Source organism: Diabrotica virgifera, chromosome 9 (genome assembly GCF_917563875.1).
Source record: "Diabrotica virgifera virgifera chromosome 9, PGI_DIABVI_V3a".
NCBI lineage: Eukaryota > Metazoa > Arthropoda > Insecta > Coleoptera > Chrysomelidae > Diabrotica > Diabrotica virgifera.
Genome location: NC_065451.1, coordinates 120,015,336 through 120,040,668, shown reverse-complemented (window position 1 = coordinate 120,040,668; position 25,333 = coordinate 120,015,336).

Here is a 25,333-nt window from a genome sequence, read left to right as displayed (position 1 = left end):
GATTTTTTGTGTGTAATATTTTAGTCACGGAACTTCTATGGTACCTTAAAAGTAAAAATGGTAATTAAAACCTTATCAGCATCTAACTGCCAAAATGGCAGCCTGGCAACTCTAGTTGCCACTGGGATTAAGCGGTGTAAATATAAAAGTAAACGAAAAAATTAGTATCTATTTATTAAATTCAGTTAATATCATCTAACAACAAAAATTCTATGTGTGAAACACTTTAAAACAGTTGTCAGATGTCACATTTAATACAAAGATAGGATGTCCGATTGCCACAGACCTTACAACGGCGATCCTTGGACGCACCTTTCTGAATAATATGATCAGTGTGGTCTTTTCGGAGTTCTTGAAGTACAGGTGAAAAATTCAAAGACGTTCTGACACCAGGTATTTTTGGAAGGGTTCCAAATGATTTCAAAAGATAAACTGTGCATTGGCGCCTAAAGTTCAACAATGGTATATCATAACCAAGTCGACGATATAAGAGCCAACCTTGTACACATGCGGCATCTACAGCCCATAAAAAAAAGGCCACCACCATTTTTTTGATCTAATTCGGCAACGGTAAGAAGCCACGAATTGATCCATTATACCAACGCCTCCCATGTTGCTGTTGTACTGTTCAACGGGACCTGGAATATCGATTGTAATCTTTCTTTTTTTCTGCACGAAAATATCTGCTTGCTTTTTTCATAGGATATACTTTGTCACAATTGGTAAGCATTGTGACAACGTTATTATCATTCCAGCGAACGAGCAAAAGATCTTCAGACGATGAAGTAGTCACGTCACCTCTTTCTTTTTTTTTCCACGCACTTTTTTCTGGCAGTTTCATTGAGGCATTACAGCGATTTTCACGCAATGTTCCTGTGCCTCCAAATTCTCTGGAACTTAATTCTTGCAACAATGCAACCGACGTAAAGATTGTCAAAATAAAGTCTGTGTCCTTTTTTCAATTGCATGTGATCAATAATTAGACCTATAACAACATCACCACCTTGTCCTAGACCAGTTTGAAGAAGCCGAGTGGAAGAGCCACAATACAGTTCAACATGATGGATGTAACCCGAAGGATCGGCAGCTACCCACAGTTTGTACCCAAATCTAATGGGTTTACCCCTTATAAATTGCTTACTTCCATGTCTCCCGTAATACGGAATCATAATCTCATCGACGCTAACAGTGGGACCAGGAGTAATTTGCTTGAATGCAGAATTTAGCATATCTAACGAAACTGATCGAATTTGTTCATTCGATCAGTACCGTCATTGGACTGATTATCGGCGAGATGAATGAAACTCATGAGTTTGTCAAAACGATTTCGTCTCATTGCATTTGAGACTATTGGTGTATGAACTTCTTCATCTACAGTCCAGTAAAGCCGTCTGCAAGGCAGTGGATGATATCCCGATAAGAGCATAACCCCAACAAACGTTAAAATTTCTGCCGAAGTGGCGTTCAGATTATGAACCAATTTTTGCCCAGCATAAGAGTTTGTTTCGCGAACAATGTGCTCTATTATATCTTGTGTAAAGTAACACCTAAATGCGTCAATCGGGCTTTTAACTGTTTCTTTCAAAAGATCCTCTACATTTGGCCAGTATTCGTTGTCGGGTTCAGGAACCTTCGAAGAAAATTCAAAAATATTTGATTTCCATGTAGTTGGATTTAGACGTGGTCGTTTGGCAGATTTCGGGCATTTGGAGGTACATGGTTGAGAAATATTATTCTGTCGAGAGGTACTTGGTTAGGAAACGTTGTTAGTATCATCTGCAGCTTTAATTTCATGATTAATTTCATGCCTGTACTTCACACTTACTTGAGAGCGCAGGATACGAGCTGGAAGATGATTGGTATCGCCGGCCACTTCTTCATCCGAGAAATCAGAATCCTTATCTGTATCTGCATCTGGAGGTTCTTCGGGAGGAAAAATCGATATATATATTCAGGCATTTCATTTTCTTCTTCGAGAGCCTCCAGAAGTTCGTGAAAAAGTAACCCCTTGCCATCTCTTTCTTCGTACATACCTGAAAATAACAAACGATAATCCATATTCCCAGTGGCAACTCAAGTTGCCATGTACTTTTATATATGTATATTGAAAAAAGTAAATCCCTCACGAATAACAATTATAGTTAAAAATTGCGACAAAAGCTTGCTATTGAAGAAAACAAATCTCTGGTTTGAAAAAATATATGTACATATTTGTATACTTACATTGAACTGTCGGCTGCCATGAATATAACTAAACACGTATAACACCACTAAGAAAACTATCGATACAAACTGGTTGAATGATACATACAAACTGTGGCTTTTCTGAATGTGTTAGCCAATAACCCGCTCCACCTAACTTAAGTGCACTTTGCGAATTACACAGTGGGAGGGGGGCGGGGAAGACATTCATAGGCGTGGCAACTGTAGTTGCCACCGGGCATGAATGGGTTAAGCAGTATTTGAAACCAAACTTATATGTATGTATATTTTTGTACGCCTATAATAACTATTGACTATTACTGGTAAAAACGGCGGCATAAGATTCAAGACTTCTCTTTAACCGCCGGATATAAAATTTGCGTTCCATTATCACTACAATTGCCGCAAAATTATACTAACCTCTACTTCTTCTTTGGAATGTAGTTTTATTCTAAAACTACTTTGGTTTATAATGCTATATTCATAACCTTCTGGAATACTTTCCATTGTTTATACTTATCACTCATAAAAATGTCACACCACTTAATACCAAAACAACTTGTAGCTATAATATACTGTTAATTGCATACGTAGAAGACGCATTCACGTCTCCAGTTTACGCGCGGGCGGAGAGCAACTACGCCGATCCTTGCCGAACTTCTACGAAATATTTGGCTATGCCTTGTAGGCCTTGGGCCCGCATATACAATTATTATTTATGACCACACCGTTGAAACTTTTTGTACTTGTTATTTGGGTGGAGTCGGACAAATTTTGAGCTTGGCGCATTATGGTAGTGGGGCGTTTGTCTGTCAAGCGGTGACGAAGTTGTCAATTTTATGCAAGAAAAAAATTTATTACCACATTGGTCATTCTATTTTAATCAATGGATTTTATCATATAAACAACGAAAACAATTTTGTCGGACAAAAATATTGGGGCATATGACGCGTCGGACACGCTAAATATGTCAAATTTATGAAAATAATAAATTTATTACCACATCGATAATTTTAACGGTATCTATCATAAAACCTTTTTACAATAATGTGGTAACCTTGTCGGACAATTTTCACGGGGCATATGCGCAGTCGGACGCGCCGAAGATGTCAATTTCCTGAAATTTTTTTATTTATTACCACAGATGTCATTTTTATTTTGTACTGTTCTTTTACATGTGTAATGCATATTGGATCACTTGTCGGACAAAAATAATGGGGCGTTTTGGTACAATTAAAATAAAAAGTAATTTTTATGCATACAGGGTGTTTGGTAAAGAATGGGCCATAGCTTAACCTCAGGTCCCTGAGGTTAAAATAGGCCGATTTAAGCTAACTTACCTTAGTACAAAGTTTATAATAGCCGAGATACAGGGTGTCAAAGTTAAACTTTTTTTTTATTTATTATTGAATATTTCCTGATAGGTATGAGATAACAACATGAAATTTTATATCTGGGGGTTTCTTGGGTCGAGAAATCTATATTCCTTACCAAAAATTATGCATTGCCCAGAGGGCGCCACATATGCCTTTCAGCACTCATTTATTACGTTCAATTTTTTTTATCCCTCACTCTGTATAATTTTGACATTAAAATTTTTATTTTCCTATTAGTTTTACTTAAAAAAGGTATACTTCTTTCATCTTCCTAAACTCAACCGTTTTCGAGATAAACGCATTTTAAATATGCGATACACCATCATTTTTAGCATAATATCATTGTAGTTACACCCGAAAAATAACTTAAAATTTATGAAAATAATAAATTTATTACCACATAGCTAATTTTAACGAAATCTACCATAAAACCTTTTTACAATAATGTGGTAACCTTGTCGGACAATTTTCACGGGGCATATGCGCAGTCGGACGCGCTGAAAATGTCAATTTCCTGAAAATTTTTTATTTATTACCACAGATGTTATTTTTATTTTGTACTGTTTTTTTACATGTGTAATGCATATTGGATCACTTGTCGGAGAAAAATAATGGGGCGTTTTGGTACAATTTAAAAAAAAATTAATTTTTATACATTTTTGACTTCATATTAAATTACGTATTTTTCGGCTCATATTACCCGTATGCGCGCCAATGGTGAATATTAAATTCTTAACTGTAGTTAAAAAATGTAGTTAATAATGTAACTGTAGTTAATACCCAAAATTAATTTTGGGTACAACTCTAAGTCATCATCATCATCATCATCATTTGGCTCTACAACTCTATGTGAGTCTTGGCCGCGTTTACTATTTCCCTCCATTGTTGTCGGTCCTGAGCAGCTATTTCCTATTGCTGTACTCCCATTTTGCGTAGATCGCTGGCTACTGCGTCCTTCCATCTCTTTCTTGGGCGACCAACTGACGTTTTTCCATCGGGCCTTTCCCAGAATGTGGCGTTTAGAAGTCTTTCGTCACTTGATCTTAGTACGTGACCCGCCCATCGTATTCTGTTTGATTTAATGTAGCGTACTATGTTTTCATCTCCGTATATTGTCTGGAGTTCATCATTGTGTCTTCTTCTCCATTCTCCAAGTCATACCCTTTTAAATTTTTTACTTAATATGTGTAACAATTTTCAGCTAAATCGATCTAAAAATAACCGAGAAAAACTGTTTTAAAATTTTTTTTGATAATACCTCCTCGTCGATAGCCTAAAATAATGAAGTTTTCTGTTCGTTTGCCCCAACATTTTTGTCAGACAGTTACATGTTTTGGTTAAGAATATAATTAGTTGTAACTTACTACTTTGTCGGAAAAACAGTTGTAAATATAAGGGATGCACGAACCCAGCATAATTTAAAAGTATAGTTTATTAATAAACATTAAATTTTTTGTCCGACTTTGGATTTGCCCCAATATTTTTGTCCGACACTTAGATTTTTTGATTTGGAATAAAACTACTTATAACCCGATTTGTGTCGGAAATTTTTTTTACTTCGAGAAAAAAAACTACAGAACTATGTTTGTCGTTGTTCAAGGAGTATGTACGCAAATATCAGATCACAATTTTTCTAAAATTTTCCCTCTTGTCGGAAATTTTTTTGGAAAAATTTTGAGTACAAGTCTGCGTCTACCATTTTAAATGTTTTACTTAGTGTGTGTACCAATTTTGAGCTAAATCGATTCAAAAATAACCAAGAAAACTGTTTTAAAAATTTTTTTAATAATACCTTCTCGTCGATAGCCTAAAAGAATTAAGTTTTCTGTTCGTTTGCCCCAAGATTTTTGTCAGACAATTACATTTTTTGTTTAAGAGTATAATTACTTGTAACTTACTACTTTTGTCGGAAAAATGGTGGTAAAGATAAGGGATACACGAACCCAGCATAGTTTAAAAGTATAGTTTATCAATAAAAATTAAATTTTTTGTACGAATTTGGATTTGCCCCAATATTTTTGTCGGACACTTAGATTTTTTTATTTGTAATATAACTACTTATAACCTGATACTTGTGTCGGAAATTTTTTTTATTTCGAGAAAAAAAAACTACAGAACCATGTTTGTCGTTGTTCAAAGAGTATGTACGCAAATATCATATCACAATTTTTCTAAAATTTTCCCTCTTGTCGGAAATTTTTTTGGGAAAATTTTGGGTACAGCTCTACGTCATAACCTTTTAAATGTTTTATTTAGTGTTTGTACCAATTTTCAGCTAAATCGATTCAAAAATTACCGAGAAAACTGTTTTAAAATATTTTTGGATAATACCTCCTCGTCCATAGCCTAAAAGAATTAAGTTTCCTGTTCGTTTGCCCCAACATTTTTGTCAGACAATTACATTTTTTGTTCAAGAGTATAATTACTTGTAACTTACTACTTTTGTCGGAAAAATGGTTGTAAAGATAAGGGATGCACGAACCCAGAATAGTTTAAAAGTATAGTTTATTAATAAAAATTAAATTTTTTGTCCGATTTTGGATTTGCCCCACTATTTATGTCGGACACTTAGATTTTTTGATTTTTTAATATAACTACTTAAAACCTGATACATGTGCTTAAATTTTTTTTTAATTCCAGAAAAAAATAGAGAACGATGTTTGTCGTTGTTCAAGGAGTATGTACACAAATTATCAGATCACAATTTTTCTAAAATTTTCCCTCTTGTCGGAAATTTTTTTGGGAAAATTTTGGGTACAGCTCTACGTCATACCCTTTTAAATGTTTTACTTAGTGTGTGTACCAATTTTGAGTTAAATCGATTCAAAAATAACCGAGAAAACTGTTTTAAAAATTTTTTTGATAATACCTTCTCGTCGATAGCCTAAAAGAATTAAGTTTTCTGTTCGTTTGCCCCAACATTTTTGTCAGACAATTACATTTTTTGTTTAAGAATATAATTATTTGTAATTTACTACCTTTTTCGGAAAAATGGTTGTAAAGATAGGGAATACACGAACCCAGCATAATTTAAAAGTATAGTTTATCAATAAAAATTAAATTTTTTGTCCGACTTTGGATTTGCTCCAATATTTTTGTCGGACACTTAGATTTTTTGATTTGGAATATAACAACTTATAAGTTGATACTTATATCGGAAATTTTTTTTATTTCGAGAAAAAAAACTACAGAACCATGTTTGTCGTTGTTCAAGGAGTATGTACGCAAATATCAGATCACAATTTTTCTAAAATTTTAACTCTTGTCCGAAATTTTTTTGGGAAAATTTTGGGTACAGCTCTACGCCATACCCTTTTAAATGTTTTACTTAGTGTGTGTACCAATTTTCAGCTAAGTCGATTCAAAAATAACCGAGAAAACTGTTTTAAAATATTTTTGGATAATACCTCCTCGTCCATAGCCTAAAAGAATTAAGTTTCCTGTTCGTTTGCCCCAACATTTTTGTCAGACAATTACATTTTTTGTTTAAGAGTATAATTACTTGTATCCTACTACTATTGTCGGAAACATGGTTGTAAAGATAAGGGATGCACGAACCCAGAATAGTTTAACAGTATAGTTTATTAATAAAAATTAAATTTTTTGTCCGACTTTGGATGTGCCCCACTATTTATGTCGGGCACTTAGATTTTTTGATTTGGAATATAACTACTTATAACCTGATACATGGGCTGAAATTTTTTTTCAGTTCGAGAAAAAAATACAGAACGATGTTTGTCGTTGTTCAAGGAGTATGTACACAAATAATCAGATCACAATTTTTCTAAAATTTTCCCTCTTGTCGGAAAATTTTTTAAGAAAATTTTGGGTTCCGATCTACGTCATACCCTTTTAAATGCTTTACTTAGTGTGTGTACCACTTTTCAGCTAAATCGATTGAAAAGTAACCGAGAAACACTGTTTTAAATTTTTTTTTTGATAATACCTCCTCGTCGATAGCCTAAAAGAATTAAGTTTTCTGTTCGTTTGCCCAAACATTTTTGGCAGACAATTACATTTTTTGTTTAAGAATATAATTACTTGTAACCTACTACTTTTGTCGGAAAAATGGTTGTAAAGATAAGGGATGCACGAACCCAGCATAATTTGAAAGTATAATTTACTAATAAAAATTAAATTTTTTGTCCGACTGTCGAGTTGCCCCAATATTTTTGTCCGACACTTTGATTTTTTGATTAAGAATATAATTACTTATAACCTACTAATGTTGTCGGAAAAATGGTTTTAAAGGTAAGGGTTGCACGAACCCAGTATTTTTTAAAAGACAGTTTATTAATAAAAATTAAATTTTTTGTCCGACTTTGGATTTGCCCCAATATTTTTGTCCGACACTTAGATTTTTTGATTTGGAATAAAACTATTTATAACCCGATTTGTGTCGGAAATTATTTTTATTTCGAGAAAAAAAACTACAGAACCATGTTTGTCGTTGTTCAAGGAGTATGTACGCAAATATCAGATCACAATTTTTCTAAAATTTTAACTCTTGTCCGAAATTTTTTTGGGAAAATTTTGGGTACAGCTCTACGCCATACCCTTTTAAATGTTTTACTTAGTGTGTGTACCAATTTTCAGCTAAGTCGATTCAAAAATAACCGAGAAAATCTGTTTTAAAATATTTTTGGATAATACCTCCTCGTCCATAGCCTAAAAGAATTAAGTTTCCTGTTCGTTTGCGCCAACATTTTTGTCAATTACATTTTTGGTTTAAGAGTATAATTACTTGTATCCTACTACTATTGTCGGAAAAATGGTTGTAAAGATAAGGGATGCACGAACCCAGAATAGTTTAACAGTATAGTTTATTAATAAAAATTAAATTTTTTGTCCGACTTTGGATGTGCCCCACTATTTATGTCGGGCACTTAGATTTTTTGATTTGGAATATAACTACTTATAACCTGATACATGGGCTGAAATTTTTTTTCAGTTCGAGAAAAAAATACAGAACGATGTTTGTCGTTGTTCAAGGAGTATGTACACAAATTATCAGATCACAATTTTTCTAAAATTTTCCCTCTTGTCGGAAAATTTTTTAAGAAAATTTTGGGTTCCGATCTACGTCATACCCTTTTAAATGCTTTACTTAATGTGTGTACCACTTTTCAGCTAAATCGATTGAAAAGTAACCGAGAAACACTGTTTTAAATTTTTTTTTGATAATACCTCCTCGTCGATAGCCTAAAAGAATTAAGTTTTCTGTTCGTTTGCCCAAACATTTTTGTCAGACAATTACATTTTTTGTTTAAGAATATAATTACTTGTAACCTACTACTTTTGTCGGAAAAATGGTTGTAAAGATAAGGGATGCACGAACCCAGCATAATTTGAAAGTATAATTTACTAATAAAAATTAAATTTTTTGTCCGACTGTCGAGTTGCCCCAATATTTTTGTCCGACACTTTGATTTTTTGATTAAGAATATAATTACTTATAACCTACTAATGTTGTCGGAAAAATGGTTTTAAAGGTAAGGGCTGCACGAACCCAGTATTTTTTAAAAGACAGTTTATTAATAAAAATTAAATTTTTTGTCCGACTTTGGATTTGCCCCAATATTTTTGTCGGACACTTAGATTTTTTGATTTGGAATATAACTACTTATAACCTGATACTTGTGTCGGAAATTTTTTTTTTATTTCGAGAAAAAAACTACAGAACGATGTTTGTCGTTGTTCAAGGAGTATGTACGCAAATATCAGATCACAATTTTTCTAAAATTTTCCGTCTTGTCCGAAATTGTTTTGGGAAAATTTTGGGTACAGCTCTACGTCATACCCTTTTAAATGTTTTACTTAGTGTGTGTACCAATTTTCAGCTAATTGGATTCAAAAATAACCGAGAAAAACTGTTTTAAAATATTTTTGGATAATACCTCCTCGTCCATAGCCCAAAAGAATTAAGTTTCCTGTTCGTTTGCCCCAACATTTTTGTCAGAAAACTACATTTTTTGTTTAAGAGTATAATTACTTGTATCCTACTACTTTTATCGGAAAAATGGTTGTAAAGATAAGGGATGCACGAACCCAGAATAATTTAAAAGTGTAGTTTATGAATAAAAATTAAATTTTTTGTCCGACTTTGGATGTGCCCCACTATTTATGTCGGGCACTTAGATTTTTTGATTTGGAATATAACTACTTATAACCTGATACATGTGCTGAAATTTTTTTTTTAATACGAGAAAAAAATACAGAACGATGTTTGTCGTTGTTCAAGGAGTATGTACACAAATTATCAGATCACAATTTTTTTAAAATTTTCCCTCTTGTCGGAAAATTTTTTTAGAAAATTTTGGGTTCCGACCCACGTCATACCCTTTTAAATGCTTTACTTAGTGTGTGTACCAATTTTCAGCTAAATCGATTGAAAAGTAACCGAGAAACACTGTTTTAAAATTTTTTTTTGGTAATACCTCCCCGTCGATAGCCTAAAAGAATTAAGTTTTCTGTTCGTTTGCCCCAACATTTTTGTCAGACAATTACATTTTTTGTTTAAGAATATAATTACTTGTAACCTACTACTTTTGGCGGAAAAATGGTTGTAAAGATAAGGGATGCACGAACCCAGCATAATTGGAAAGTATAGTTTACTAATAAAAATTACATTTTTTGTCCGACCGTCGAGTTGCCCCAATATTTTTGTCCGACACTTTGATTTTTTGATTAAGAATATAATTACTTATAACCTACTAATGTTGTCGGAAAAATGGTTTTAAAGGTAAGGGTTGCACGAACCCAGTATTTTTTAAAGGACAGTTTATTAATAAAAATGAAATTTTTTGTCCGACTTTGGATTTGACCCAATATTTTTGTCGGACACTTAGATTTTTTGATTTAGAATATAACTACTTATAACCTGATACTTGTGTCGGAAATTTTTTTTCATTGGAAAAAAAAACTACAGAACGATGTTTGTCGTTGTTCAAGGAGTATATAAGCAAATATCAGATCACAATTTTTCTAAAATTTTCCCTCTTGTCAGAAAATTTTTTAAGAAAATTTTGGGTACATCTCTACGTCATACCCTTTTAAATGTTTTACTTAGTGTGTGTACCAATTTTGAGCTAAATCGATTCAAAAATAACCGAGAAAACTCTTTTAAAATTTTTTGATATTACTTTCTCGTCGATAGCCTAAAAAATTAAGTTTTCTGTTCGTTTGCCCCAAGATTTTTGTCAAACAATTACATTTTTTGTTTAAGAATCTAATTACTTGTAACTTACTACCTTTGTCGGAAAAATGGTTGTAAAGATAAGGGGTACACGAAGCCAGCATAATTTAAAAGTATAGTTTATCAATAAAAATTAAATTTTTTGTCCGACTTTGGATTTGCCCCAATATTTTTGTCGGACACTCAGATTTTTTGATTTGGAATATTACTACTTATAACCTGATACTTGTGTCGGAAATTTTTTTTTATTTCGAGAAAAAAAACTACAGAGCGATGTTTGTCGTTGTTCAAGGAGTATGTACGCAAATATCAAATCACAATTTTTCTAAAATTTTCCCTCTTGTCCGAAATTTTTTTGGGAAAAATTTGGGTACAGCTCTACGTCATACCTTTTTAAATGTTTTACTTAGTGTGTGTACCAATTTTCAGCTAAATCGATTCAAAAATAACCGAGAAAAACTGTTTTAAAATATTTTTGGATAATACCTCCTCGTCCATAGCCTAAAAGAATTAAGTTTTCTGTTCGTTTGCCCCAACATTTTTGTCAGACAATTACATTTTTTGTTTAAGAGTATAATTACTTGTATCCTACTACTTTTGTCGGAAAAATGGTTGTAAAGATAAGGGATGCACGAACCCAGAATAATTTAAAAGTATAGTTTATTAATAAAAATTAAATTTTTTGTCCGACTTTGGATGTGCCCCACTATTTATGTCGGGCACTTAGATTTTTTGATTTGGAATATAACTACTTATAACCTGATACATGTGCTGAAAATTTTTTTTTAATTCGAGAAAAAAATACAGAACGATGTTTGTCGTTGTTCAAGGAGTATATACACACATTATCAGATCACAATTTTTCTAAAATTTTCCCTCTTGTCGGAAAATTTTTTAAGAAAATTTTGGGTTACGACCAACGTCATACCCTTTTAAATGCTTTAATTAGTGTGTGTACCAATTTTCAGCTAAATCGATTCAAAAGTAACCGAGAAACTCTGTTTTAAAATTTTTTTTTGATAATACCTCCTCGTCGATAGCCTAAAAGAATTAAGTTTTCTGTTCGTTTGCCCCAACATTTTTGTCAGACAATTACATTTTTTGTTTAAGAATATAATTACTTGTAACCTACTACTTTTGTCGGAAAAATGGTTGTAAAATAAGGGATGCACGAACCCAGCATAATTGGAAAGTATAGTTTACTAATAAAAATTAAATTTTTTGTCCGACTGTCGAGTTGCCCCAATATTTTTGTCCGACACTTTGATTTTTTGATTAAGAATATAATTACTTATAACCTACTAATGTTGTCGGAAAAATGGTTGTAAATAAAAAAATTTCAGGAAATTGACATCTTCGGCGCGTCCGACATAAGGGATGCACGAACCCAGCATAATTGGAAAGTATAGTTTACTAATAAAAATTAAATTTTTTGTCCGACTGTCGAGTTGCCCCAATATTTTTGTCCGACACTTTGATTTTTTGATTAAGAATATAATTACTTATAACCTACTAATGTTGTCGGAAAAATGGTTGTAAATAAAAAAATTTCAGGAAATTGACATCTTCGGCGCGTCCGACTGCGCATATGCCCCGTGAAAATTGTCCGACAAGGTTACCACATTATTGTAAAAATGCTTTATGGTAGATACCGTTAAAATTATCCATGTGGTAATAAATTTATTATTTTCATAAATTTGACATATTTAGCGTGTCCGACGCGTCATATGCCCCAATATTTTTGTCCGACAAAATTGTTTTCGTTGTTTATATGATAAAATCCATTGATTAAAATAGAATGACCAATGTGGTAATAAATTTTTTTCTTGCATAAAATTGACAACTTCGTCACCGCTTGACAGACAAACGCCCCACTACCATAATGCGCCAAGCTCAAAATTTGTCCGACTCCAACCAAATAACAAGTACAAAAAGTTTCAACGGTGTGGTCATAAATAATTATTGTATATGCGGGCCCAAGGCCTATTGTGCGTCTGCAGTTTACATATATGCCTCCGGGAACCCTCCCGTTTGTAGACATTCATTGTATATGTTTGTTAATATTTCTGGTTTTATGTCATGTATTAGTTCCACTATTTCTTTGCTTAGGCCGTCTGTCGCTGTAGCTTTTTTGTTTTTCATGTCTTGTATTGTTTGTTTTATTTCGTCTTGTGTGAATTCCTTGTCGTTGTTCGTGTTTTGGTGATACTGTTTTGTTCTAAGTGTTCTATGTGTGTCGTCGTCCGCTTCTGTAAGATCTTGTGGGAAGTACTTTTTGTGTAGGTATTTTATTGTGTCTTCCCTGTCTACTGTGTAGGTTCCGTCTGCTCTTTTGATAGTGTTGAGTGTATTGCTGTCATTTTCTTTTTTCTTTATGATTTTGTATCCTACCTTCCACGGGTTGTCTGGGTCGTGATTTGTCAGGTGTTGCCTGATTGCAGTTCTTTTTGCCTGTTTGATGGCGTCTTTGTAGCGTCTTCTGCCTTCCATGTACGTGATTTCGTCTCTTCTTTTGTTGATCGGGTCCGTTTCTTTTTGGTACTTTCTCCTTTTTTTGTTGGTTTCTCTTTTGAATCTTTCTAGTTCGTCAGTCCACCAAACTTGGTTTGGTTTCCTGTTTTTGCTTGTTCTTCTAGTTGCTTCTTTGGTTATTTGTATGATGTCTTGCTGTATTTTTTGTGCTTTTTGGCTTGTGTTACCCGACAAATCCCAAACCTTTGTCGTTGTCAGTGTGTTCAGTTTTGTTTTGTTAATGTGCGCAATGTTTAGTTTGTTTCTTGTTGTGTTTTTTCTGTTTTGTGTGTGCTTAGTTATGTTAAATGTAATGTACTAGTGGTCACTAAGGGTTTCCTCCTCTTGGACCGTCCAGTCATTTATTGTCATGTTTTTGTAAGTGTCAGGTCGATCCAGCTTCTCCCTCTTGTGGTGAGAAAAGTTGGAGGACTGCTGTGTTTGTTGTTAATGTATATGTGATACCGAGGTTTGGAACCACCAGCTTTTATAGAACTCGTCGCATGTGACGTATGCGGTAGCTGGGAATTCCAAAGCCTCGGCGGGTGGAGCCTCTGACTCGCGTCGGAGTAGAGAAAGCGGGGCGATGCACATCGAGAACGTAGGCCTCGATGACAATACCTTCGTGTTTGCCCGCGCATTTGAAGCAGATGGGGTTCTGGGCATTGCAGTGTTTGTTCGTATGGTTAAACCTGCAGCACCGGAAGCACATGGTGACCCTTATGTATTCTCTAACGTAGAATTTTGTGAGGTCGTAGTGTATATGTCCGTTATGTAGTATTCGTTTTATAATGTCTGTAGGTCCTTCCATGATTACGTTTTCCAGCCATGGATTTCTACAGGGTTTTGCGTGTACTATTTTTATGTTGTTTATTTCCTCGCCGAATTCTTCCTCTAGGGATTCGTTTTCGGCTCTTATTGCCCGTGAAAATTGGTCCCTGTTTTGTCTCTTGTCCATGCCCGTAATCATTAGATGTGTCTCTGGTCAGGAGATCCTAAGATTATCTATTTGCTAGTTCATTTAGCGTTACCCAGGGTGCACGTGTAGTATTCTACTAGGGACGCGAACTAGCTCTACACCCCATAAGATATAAAATAAATACACAATAATTACACCCGTTCACAATAAAAGTCTTAATATTACAAAATAAATTTAATATAACAGAAACGATACCTACTAGGTTTTAAAACTTATTATTATTGAAAACTTATGACTATTAAACTTATTACTATTAAAAACTTACTGCTATTAAACTTATTACTATTAAAAATTATAATGATGTTAGAGATGGTCAATGGGATGATAGAAGGACGTGGAAGTTAGGCATCGGACAACGTCGAAAGACGTTCTAAAACCGATACATACATACTATTAAAAATTATGTTAACATTCAATAAATACAAAACTCATGCAAAACACCAACGACCATGTCAATATTTATAGTTCTAGAATTGCTCACTTTGGCGCTGCAATCTTATTTTCAGTTGCCTATAGCTGATCTCACAACATTTCTCCTCGTAAGTTAATTCATTCCTCTCGTTCCTAAATTTCTTAACCACATATTTTTTGTTATCGTATCTATGTTCTACTTTATGTACTATCCCAAATTCCCCTTCACCTGTAGGTTCAATCGATGTGAAGATTTGGTTCATGTAGGTCTCGATCCGAAATGGATCATAGTGCGAATCCAGCCAGACTAAAATAAATACAATATTCAATAAATTCACAATAATTACACCCGTTCACAATAAAAGTCTTAATATTACAAAATAAATTTAATATAACACAAACGATACCTACTAGGTTTTAAAACTTATTATTATTGAAAACTTATGACTATTAAACTTATTACTATTAAAAACTTATTGCTATTAAACTTATTACTATTAAAAATTATAATGATGTTAGAGATGGCCAATGGGATGATAAAAGGACGTGGAAGTTAGGCATCGGACAACGTCGAAAGACATTCTAAAACCGATACATACATACTATTAAAAATTATGTAAACATTCAATAAATACAAAACTCATGCAAAACACCAACGACCATGTCAATATTTATAGTTCTAGAATTGCTCACTTTGGCGCTGCAATCTTATTTTCAGTTGCCTATAGCTGATCTCACAACATTTCTCCTCGTAAGTTAATTCATTCCTCTCGTTCCTAAATTTCTTAACCGCATATTTTTTGTTATCGTATCTATGTTCTACTTTATGTACTATCCCAAATTCCCCTTCACCTGTAGGTTCAATCGATGTGAAGATTTGGTTCATGTAGGTCTCGATCCGAAATGGATCATAGTGCGAATCCAGCCAGACTAAAATAAATACAATATTCAATAAATTAATTTTAACTTTAAAATATATAGTCCAGGGAAATAAAGAGACTGACTGATTTTTTCGGAACACTGACTCAGCCAGGTCGCAAATAGGTTTATTGGGTACTATATGAGGAGTCAGGGGGGAAACAATCTGTCCACAAAAACAGTTTTCATGGAGATCGAAATTTAATGTTTCAAATTAAAACAAATTATTTTAAGAGGAAACAGTAGCGATCAACAGGTAGCTAAAACGCGTTCCAAGATTGCGGCTGTAATTTTGAATATTTTTTCGAGATATTTGGCACACATATCCGTAATATAATAAAGAATGGCGGTACAGAGCCCAATTTGAAAAATATATTAATATGTGGAAATTACTCTGTAATTAAATACAATATTAAAAAAACGAGCCTGTACCGCCATTAAGAAAAACAAAAAAATACACTTTCTTCAAATAAACTTTTTTATCCGATGCCTAGATTTTGTGTCATTTTGGAACTACTAAAATTTTTTATTTCATTAGTAGTTCCAAAATGACAAAATGTAGGCATCGGATAAAAAAGTTTATTTGAAGAAAGTGTATTTTTTTGTTCTTCTTAATGGCGGTACAGGCTCGTTTTTTTAATATTGTATTTAATTACAGAGTAATTTCCACACATTAATATATTTTTCAAATTGGGCTCTGTACCGCCATTCTTTATTATATTACGAATACGTGTGCCAAATATCTCGACAAAATATTGAAAATTACAGCCGCAATCTTGGAACGCGTTTTGGGCTACCTGTTGATCGCTACTGTATCACCTTAACTCAGCCCTACAAATCGGTAAATTTTTCAGTGGTAGGTTGACATGTTTACAGAGCAAAAATCAGGAGAAGCCAAAAAAATATTTTATTTGCGAAACATCATACGATACAAAAAATTAAGTGTGCCGGCGCGGACCATGAACGTTCTTTCCCAATAGTTCAAGCTTCTGTGTCACAAAATGTTTCTTCCTCCGAACTTCCCTCCTGTTCATACGTTGTAAATCAGTGTAGAACTTTCTAGAGTTTACGTTTTTCAAATATTTGGTCAAGTGGAGAACATCTTGTAACTTAGCATCTTTAACCGGAAGTGGGCCGTTGTACAATGCTTCGGGATGATTGTGGCTAGTAACTTCCGGAGTTGCGATATGAGCTTTCTTTAAATTTATTTTCGGGTTTTGTTCAACTTTGCATTCAAACAGCGAGCTTGCAAATAACCCAGAATAGGTATTCTTGTGAAAGATAAATTGAGGGCTATTTTTCCTGATTTCCAACACTCCAATAGGTCTCATAGGCATTAGGCATTTCTTGGGATACTTGAGAAATGCTTAGTCCAATTCAGAAATTTGATATCTGTCTCACAGTCTACCACTTGGAACGGTTTCAAGTTCACTCTCCTGTTGCGGAGGACTTCTCTCCAATCATCGGGAGTTTTCGTATAAGCTTTGTCATTAATTAAACTCAAGTCCCGGTCGCACTCTAGATAGGAATGTCCTCTTGTCCTTGTTTTTGAAACACTCACTGTGTAACAGTTTTAATTTACTTATTTAGCGTATGGCTAAATATAGTTTTTGTATGTAAATAAAGATAACAATACATTATAAAGTCGGTATAGAATTTGACATTTTTCTCTACTATAGTTTTTGTATGTAAATAAAGATAACAATACATTATAAAGTCTGTATAGAATTTGACATTTTTCTCTACTTAAATATACCTTCTATATTTAATTGGAAAACTCTTACATTGGGTCCAATTTCTTTTGTAATTTGTTCCTTGGAAAGTCCATTCATTAACTGTGTCATCTTTAATTATTCTAAAAAAACTGTGATATACTTTTGCCAGGAGATCTTTGGAAATATTGTCTGGCGCCTCTTGTGCTAGTTCTTTAGTTTATCCAGGGTGGACTTGCAGTATTACCTACGGACGCGAACTAGCGTGTATAAAATGATGTATATGAATAAGATATAAATAGAAAAATATAAAACGATTTGCAGAATGATATGTAACAATACATTATAATATTTACATATTAAATTTAATAATACATTTCTGCAAAAAAGAGATGACAAACAGCTAGGCTGATACAATGAAGTGTCATCCCTTTATTACTATAAACAAAAACAAATGATATATGACATTAAAAAAAATACAAAGAAAAAGAATTGCTATTTACTTTCTTGTAAAATACTTTTGTACTTAGTCTTAAACGTACTTATTGGTAGATATTTTAGATGTTGGGGTACTTGGTTATATATTTTAAAAATCATATATGTGAATGATCCTTGAAATTTAGTAGTTCGGTGAGCAGGTGGTGATATTTGGCCTCTGAAACGAGTATGTATGTTGTGCACATCACTGCGAAACGTAATTTTATTGTATAAATATGGTGGAGACTTATATAATATTATTTTATGATACAATGTGGTCAAATGTAACTCTCTTCTACTCTTCATATTTAACCATTTAGCTTCAATCAGTTTATGGCTAATTCTTTCGAATTTTCTGATACCGTAGATGTACCGGAGACAAGAGTTTTGAGCCCTTTGAATACGTGTTGTTTCTATATTGTCAAGGCACGGACCATATACTGTATCACAATAATTAAAGTGACTGAGAACCATTGTATCACACAATAAAATTTTTGTCTTTTGATCTAAAATGTGACGATGCGGAAAAAGCATTTTTAGATTGGTATAAGCCCGTTTAATGCACTTATTCACATGACTGCCAAATTTGAGATCTGTATCTAATTCTAAACCTAAATTTCGTGCCACATTAACAGATAATACATCAACACCATCAATTGAGACAGATAGTTGCTCTGAAATGATATCTTTGTTTTTTCCGAACACTAACATTTGAGTTTTAGTGGGATTTATGATTAACTGATGTCTTTTTGAAAAGTTTATGAGTTTTGACAATTCTGTATTAATACGTTCATTTGTGATAATACTATCGAACTCGGTTATACTCATTTTTATCTGAGTATCATCTGCATAAATGTAAGCTTTACAATTTTCTAAAACAGTAGATACGTTACTTGCATATAGACAAAATAAAACCGGTCCCAAAACTGAACCTTGGGCACACCACAAAATATATTTTTTTTATTAGATATTCCCGAACTTGTTTCCACAAACTGAGATCTGTTAGTAAGATAATGTTTACTAAATTTAATAGCATTTGGGGAGAACCCTACATAATGCAAAATATTGAATAATAACTGATGATTTATTGTGTCAAAAGCTTTTGTATAATCCACAAGTATTAGTAAAAATGTATGGGCAACATAGCAAAAGCATGTCAAATGATTATTTATAGTATTAGGATTATCTAAATTTTGCGGTATTTCTCTATTTGCCGGTTTCGAACGAATATCCAACTTTCTGATTTGTTGCCACATTTGTTTACTATTTCTACCATAAGTATTCAAACAAAAATTAAAATACCCCCTTTTTTCGTTTCTTATTGCAACAGTAGTGAAGAGTTGTACTGAGTCCTGCCAACCCAGAACTCAGTACAGTCCTTACACTTAAGGACTACGGCTTATCTTCTATGAGACTTTGGTTGGTTCTGAAAAGAACCAAACCAAAGCTCGTATTTCTTACATTATGATTGTATGTACACCTAAAAATAAAAGCACTACTACTAACTATGAAGAAATAAAACGCCAATTCGCTTGTGGAACTACCCCAGACCACAGAGTCAGGGCAGGGTAGAGTGCATCGCCCCAGGCTGACGGGACAAGCCCGTGCAGGAGGGAGGACGACTGCCGACTGAGATACCGAGGCACTCACTCACTCACACTCGCCGATCATCCCAACCCCTAGGAACATGTGTGTACTGCTGCTAGTCAACGGGACCCACATGTCCGAAAATCCATAGTTTCCTGGGTCACGCCCCAAAAGAGCGAATTATTTTGGATCGGTACCTATCTGACCCCCAGGTTTTTCCTCCACCCCTCCCCTACGTGTGACATACGTAGGGGAGACTATGATCTTTACGTCGGGTGTATTTGGGAAAAGAATCACCCTCCGTCTTTACTTGGTTGTGGTTAGGCCACCTCTCTGTAGGGGTAGCTTGATAGCTTTTCTCCCTATTTACTTTACTAAATTTACTTTGAGTTTGACATGAATTTGGACTGAAGTCCCTAAGAGTGTGTTTCCTCGCGGAGGGACACCAGCCTAGATTGATGTCACTCCGCGGGGAAACCGTGTAGTGAGCTCGGTCACTCAGCTGTCGATTTGGCAAAATAAATTTTGTTCTCCTCGGCAGCTGGGCACCCGATGAGTCTGGCCATCGGGCCCAAGGTTCTCGCGCATGGTCCCGATGCTCAGAATTTCGCGACTAGGTCTCTTATTCGACCTGCCTTAAGGGCCTGTAGCCTAAGTGGCTGTACAAGTGGCCTGAAGGGCCCTTTGTACTTAGATTTAAGTTTGCCGCTTAGAACGGTCAGTATTCACTTGATTAATAACTAAAAGTAACATTATACATCCTAGAGGGTGTTTTGCTATTTTTTATGATTTTTTTGGTGAGCACGATCTGGGGTCCAATCCTCTAACATCAATTGGGCCCCAGAGCATGTTCGTTTTTTTTTGTTTTGTAAATTATTTTGTATTTTTTTCTACCTCTATGACGTGGTGGGCTTGACACTCTGTAGATATCTCAGTCATTGTTTTGTTCTGCTGGGTCTTGCCTGTAACCTGATATTTGATGTTTTGGCCGTCTATGTACCGTTCTGATGTTTTCATCATAGTCCGTTAATTCTCTTAGCCATCTACTGGGGTGATTTCTTATGCTGTTGAAAATGCTGTATGCTCTTTCGTCCAGAGTCCTTAGGATTTTTACCTGGTTTGTGTCCCGGTATATGTACCTCAGTGGTACATATTTGGGTACATTTAGGGCATCTCTAATTATGAAATTTTGGCATACTTGTATTTTCTTCCTGTTTGTTTTACAGGTGTGTCCCCAGGCTGCTGATGCATATGTTAGAGTAGGCAGGATTATGCTGTTGGCTGCTCTAAGTTTTGTCTTGAGGTTTAATTTGCCTTTTCTTCCAATTAATGGGGATAATAGTTTCCTTAGCGCTTTTGCTCTGTTTACAGTTTGTGTTATATGTTCTGTGAAAGTTAGTTTTCTATCCAGCGTTACGCCTAGATATTTGGCTTCGTTTTCCCATTCTATTTGGTTGTTGTTTATACTTAGTTCGTTGTTTGGAGTACCCCATCTTTTTCGGAACATGACGGCCTGTGTTTTGTCCGGATTTAGTGCAATTTTCCATTTTATGCACCATCGCTGTAGTCGGTTTAGTTCTGGCAAAATGGCAGATTCTGGGGGAGTTTGGCGTGGGGTTGGGCAATCCATGAGGGATGTAAGCCTTCAAACGAGATGTCGATTCTCCTGATCTTTAATTTCGATCGTTTGTCTGAGTTTTTGTAACTCTTCCATCAAACGATCTGTTTGTTGTCTGTGCAATTGCAGATCTTTTTGTCTGGTGACTTCAGCTTGTTGGAGCTGAGCGACCAGTTCTTCGACATTTCGTTGCAAGGCTTCCACATCCTTTGCCTTTTTTCGGTCTTGGGTGGGACTAAAATTTAGTGCATGCTTGCACAGCTGCTTGTCTTCGACGCGCTGAGACGCTTCGAAGATTTGACGTGTTTTGATGAAGTCAGGTGCCTGAAGGGCCTTAGTTGGTTCCTGAAATGAATTTGCAACCTGAGGGGTTTCGTTATCAGAAGAAGAAGATTCGGAGAGCTTAGAGTTTTCATCTATTGCCATATCATCATCGGTGCCGGAATACTCTTCCTCTATCTCCGATTTGGGGGAAGAGGCTTCCTGGGTGGGATTGTTGTCGAGAGAACAGCCGTTAGACGGCTCGTTCTCTGCCTACGGGGAATTGGTAATCACAAAATGTAGGCATCGGATAAAAAAGTTTATTTGAAGAAAGTGTATTTTTTTGTTCTTCCTAATGGCGGTACAGGCTCGTTTTTTTAATATTGTATTTAATTACAGAGTAATTTCCACACATTAATATATTTTTCAAATTGGGCTCTGTACCGCCATTCTTTATTATATTACGAATACGTGTGCCAAATATCTCGACAAAATATTGAAAATTACAGCCGCAATCTTGGAACGCGTTTTGGCTACCTGTTGATCGCTACTGTATCACCTTAACTCGGCCCTACAAATCGGTAAATTTTTCAGTGGTAGGTTGACATGTTTACAGATGAAAAATCAGGAGAAGACAAAAAAATATTTTATTTGCGAAACATCATACGATACAAAAAATTAAGTGTGCCGGCGCGGACCATAAACGTTCTTTCCCAATACGTTCAAGCTTCTGCGTCACAAAATGTTTCTTCCTCCGAACTTCCCTCCTGTTCATACGTTGTAAATCAGTGTAGAACTTTCTACAGTTTACGTTTTTCAAATATTTGGTCAAGTGGAGAACATCTTGTAACTTAGCATCTTTAACCGGAAGTGGGCCGTTGTACAAAGCTTCGGGATGATTGTGGCTAGTAACTTCCGGAGTTGTGATATGAGCTTTCCTTAAATTTATTTTCGGGTTTTGTTCAACTTTGCATTCAAACAGCGAGCTTGCAAATAACCCAGAATAGGTATTCTTGTGAAAGATAAATTGAGGGCTATGTTTCCTGATTTCCAACACTCCAATAGGTCTCATAGGCATTAGGCATTTCTTGGGATACTTGGAGAAATGCTTAGTCCAATTCAGAAATTTGATATCTGTCTCACAGTCTACCACTTGGAACGGTTTCAAGTTCACTCTCCTGTTGCGGAGGACTTCTCTCCAATCATCGGGAGTTTTCGTATAAGCTTTGTCATTAATTAAACTCAAGTCTTGAATCTGTTCGTTAGATATCTGTAGATATCTTGAATGTTCGTTAAAGCGTTAACCATGTACATAAGAAAATGTAACGAATTCCAGTTCCGATTTTGTCCCCCACAACAGTCACTAAAGAGATCAAGTTTTGTAGCATGAGGAGGAATGTCATTTTTAAAATAGTTATATAAACAACTTATCACTTCTTGAGAACCTCTAGCCCCTTTGGTCTCATACAACATGTTAATAAAAACGTTTTCTCCACCACTTTCATAAGTATGAATTCCTAAGTTTAACATGTGCATCTACCTTAAGTAATACACCTCACCGGTATTTATGTGAGGTAAGGGAAGTGTTCTTTACAAATCAAATGTAATTAATACACCTGTACTGTCCGGCTTCACACACTCGTTTTTGTAATCTTTCAGAAGTTTCCTAGCTTTTTGAGCCAGAGCAATATGCTGGTCCCTTTTTATTTTTACTTCTCTGCGCCACATTGTTGCCGCTCTATTAATAGTTATTGTTGATTAATGTGCTTCATAGACCACTTTAGAATTTAGAATTTTTACTTTGGTAGAAATCAATAGGTCTATGATGCATAGTGTTACTTAGACCCCTTACGAATTTTAACAAATTTCAATTTCCCCAAAAGTAAAAGTGGTGCATTGTTATTTTACGGACTCTGACTGAGATTTAGACATAGACCACTTTAGTACTGATAGATTACTAGCTTTTAAAGTCAAATATAACAAAATCTCAAGTTTCATAAATTTGCGACATAGACCACTTTAGTTCCGGGCTAGCCATATGACAAGTACCCGAAACAAATGAGAACTCAATAAAATGCCCGATGATGATGACTCATTTTTTTATTAAAACATCCCATATTTACCAATCCACAAGCTATTATTATAACATGATCTATGATAGGATTTAAATTATGGTCCACACAAGAATGAGGAAGTAACATATGAAATTCTCTTAACGTATTTATTAGCCATTCAACATGTATCCTTAATGCTGCTATCTGCTTTGATAGCTTTACTTCATTCTTAGTGCATGGCGTAGACTTTGAGACAGAAGGTGGTCGTATGAGGGTACATTTTTTTGCTTCCAGCAAACATGGTATGTCTTTGAATCCTCTGTCAGTCATCACTGCCTTGTTAGGGGGCAAACAATCTAAGTAGTTTGAATCTCGTACTTTTAAAAGATCAGTAGCCCTTCCACCATATCCATCAGAGATAAAATTGACCAAACCATCTGGCGCACATGAAATTAAATACTTTAACGTGTTATATTTTTTGTACTCTGACCAAGTAAGTGATTGGTGGACTGCATCTGATGGCTTTTCGATCTGAATTTCTAAGCAATCAATAATAGAAACAACATTTGCATACCTACTTCTGAAAGATATGGGTACATTTTTAAAAATTTCTGACGGTGTTGGCTACACAATCAACTCTCTCAGTTTTGTTGCAATATGTGGTACACTTTTAGAGAAGACTCTAGTAATAGTACTTTGCGAATACCCAAATTGTAATGCCAATATACTAAAGGACTCGTTTAATTTAATTTTCTTGAGGGTTATTAATATATCTATGGTACGAAGCGGGATATTATCACTTAAAAGTTGTATTAAGTGATATGATTGTTAAGGTAATCCTAGCAACATTCTTGGCTCTTTTGCAATAGCAGTTAGCATGCTACTACGCATTATATTTTTTAAACCTTACTCATCGTCTGAATCATATTGCACTGAGCTTAACTTAGTACAACTTGACTCAGCTGTTGCTATAGAAGAATTTGATGATAAAGAAGTATCAGCTGGGTTATCTGTAAACAATTTTCTTTTTAAGGCATATTGTTTTATTGGTGAAGTTCCTATATTTTTTGTCGAAATAGAGACAATGGTGATAGTGCTACATTTTTCCTTTCGGTTGAGATATTAACATTTACACTTTTACTTCTGTAATTTGGTTTAATATTTACTTGCACAGACTGGTCCTTTGGTAATTTGTTTTCAGTATGAGCTGGGTTCCACTTGATTATCACAAACATTTGTGTCGGAAGTACTAGGACTTGCTTCATAATTACTGGTTTGTGAATTTTCACCCATTTCTAAACAATTACCACCAACGGCAAACTCGGAAAGGGCTTCATTCACCAGGGTTAATTTTTGTCTTTTAACTGCACCCATTATCTCAGCTGGTAGCGGCATTTTCCGTTTTTGGCACAAGAATATATGAGGCACAACTCCTTTCTTCAGCCGTAAATAACATTTTTCACCCTGCTCTTTCATGTTTGTGTACTCAATATAATTTGCTGTATCTTCCTTAACCTAAAATAAATAACCAATAATCAAAATTTCGTAAAATTAAGCGAGAAAAACGGAAAGTTTTTATCTTTAGGGAAATTTACTCGTCAAAGTCACTTGGAGAGTAAAATTCCCTACGCTAAGGTTTTTATAGACATTTTCACAGAACTTTTGTAAACTGTGTTAGATTAAAACCGACTTTTTTACTACATAATAGTTAATGCAAAACTTACTTGTGATTAATTCACACTAAGTTTATATAAATATAGCATACTCACATTATAATTATCTTCACAATATAAACACGATACTGGAGAAACAGTATCTCTTCTCATCATTTTGCACCATTGTTTTCTTAATTTGGAATCGTTTGGAATTCGAAAAAATAATTTATTTGGTGTACTTTTTGTAGTGTTTTTACACTGTGGTACCATACAATACTTGTATGAGTCACAAATGTTTGCAATGTTAAGAAGATCTCAGATTCGTCATCTTGGCAGTTTGCACCTACAGAATGTGTTGAAGTAAAGGTGTTAATTAG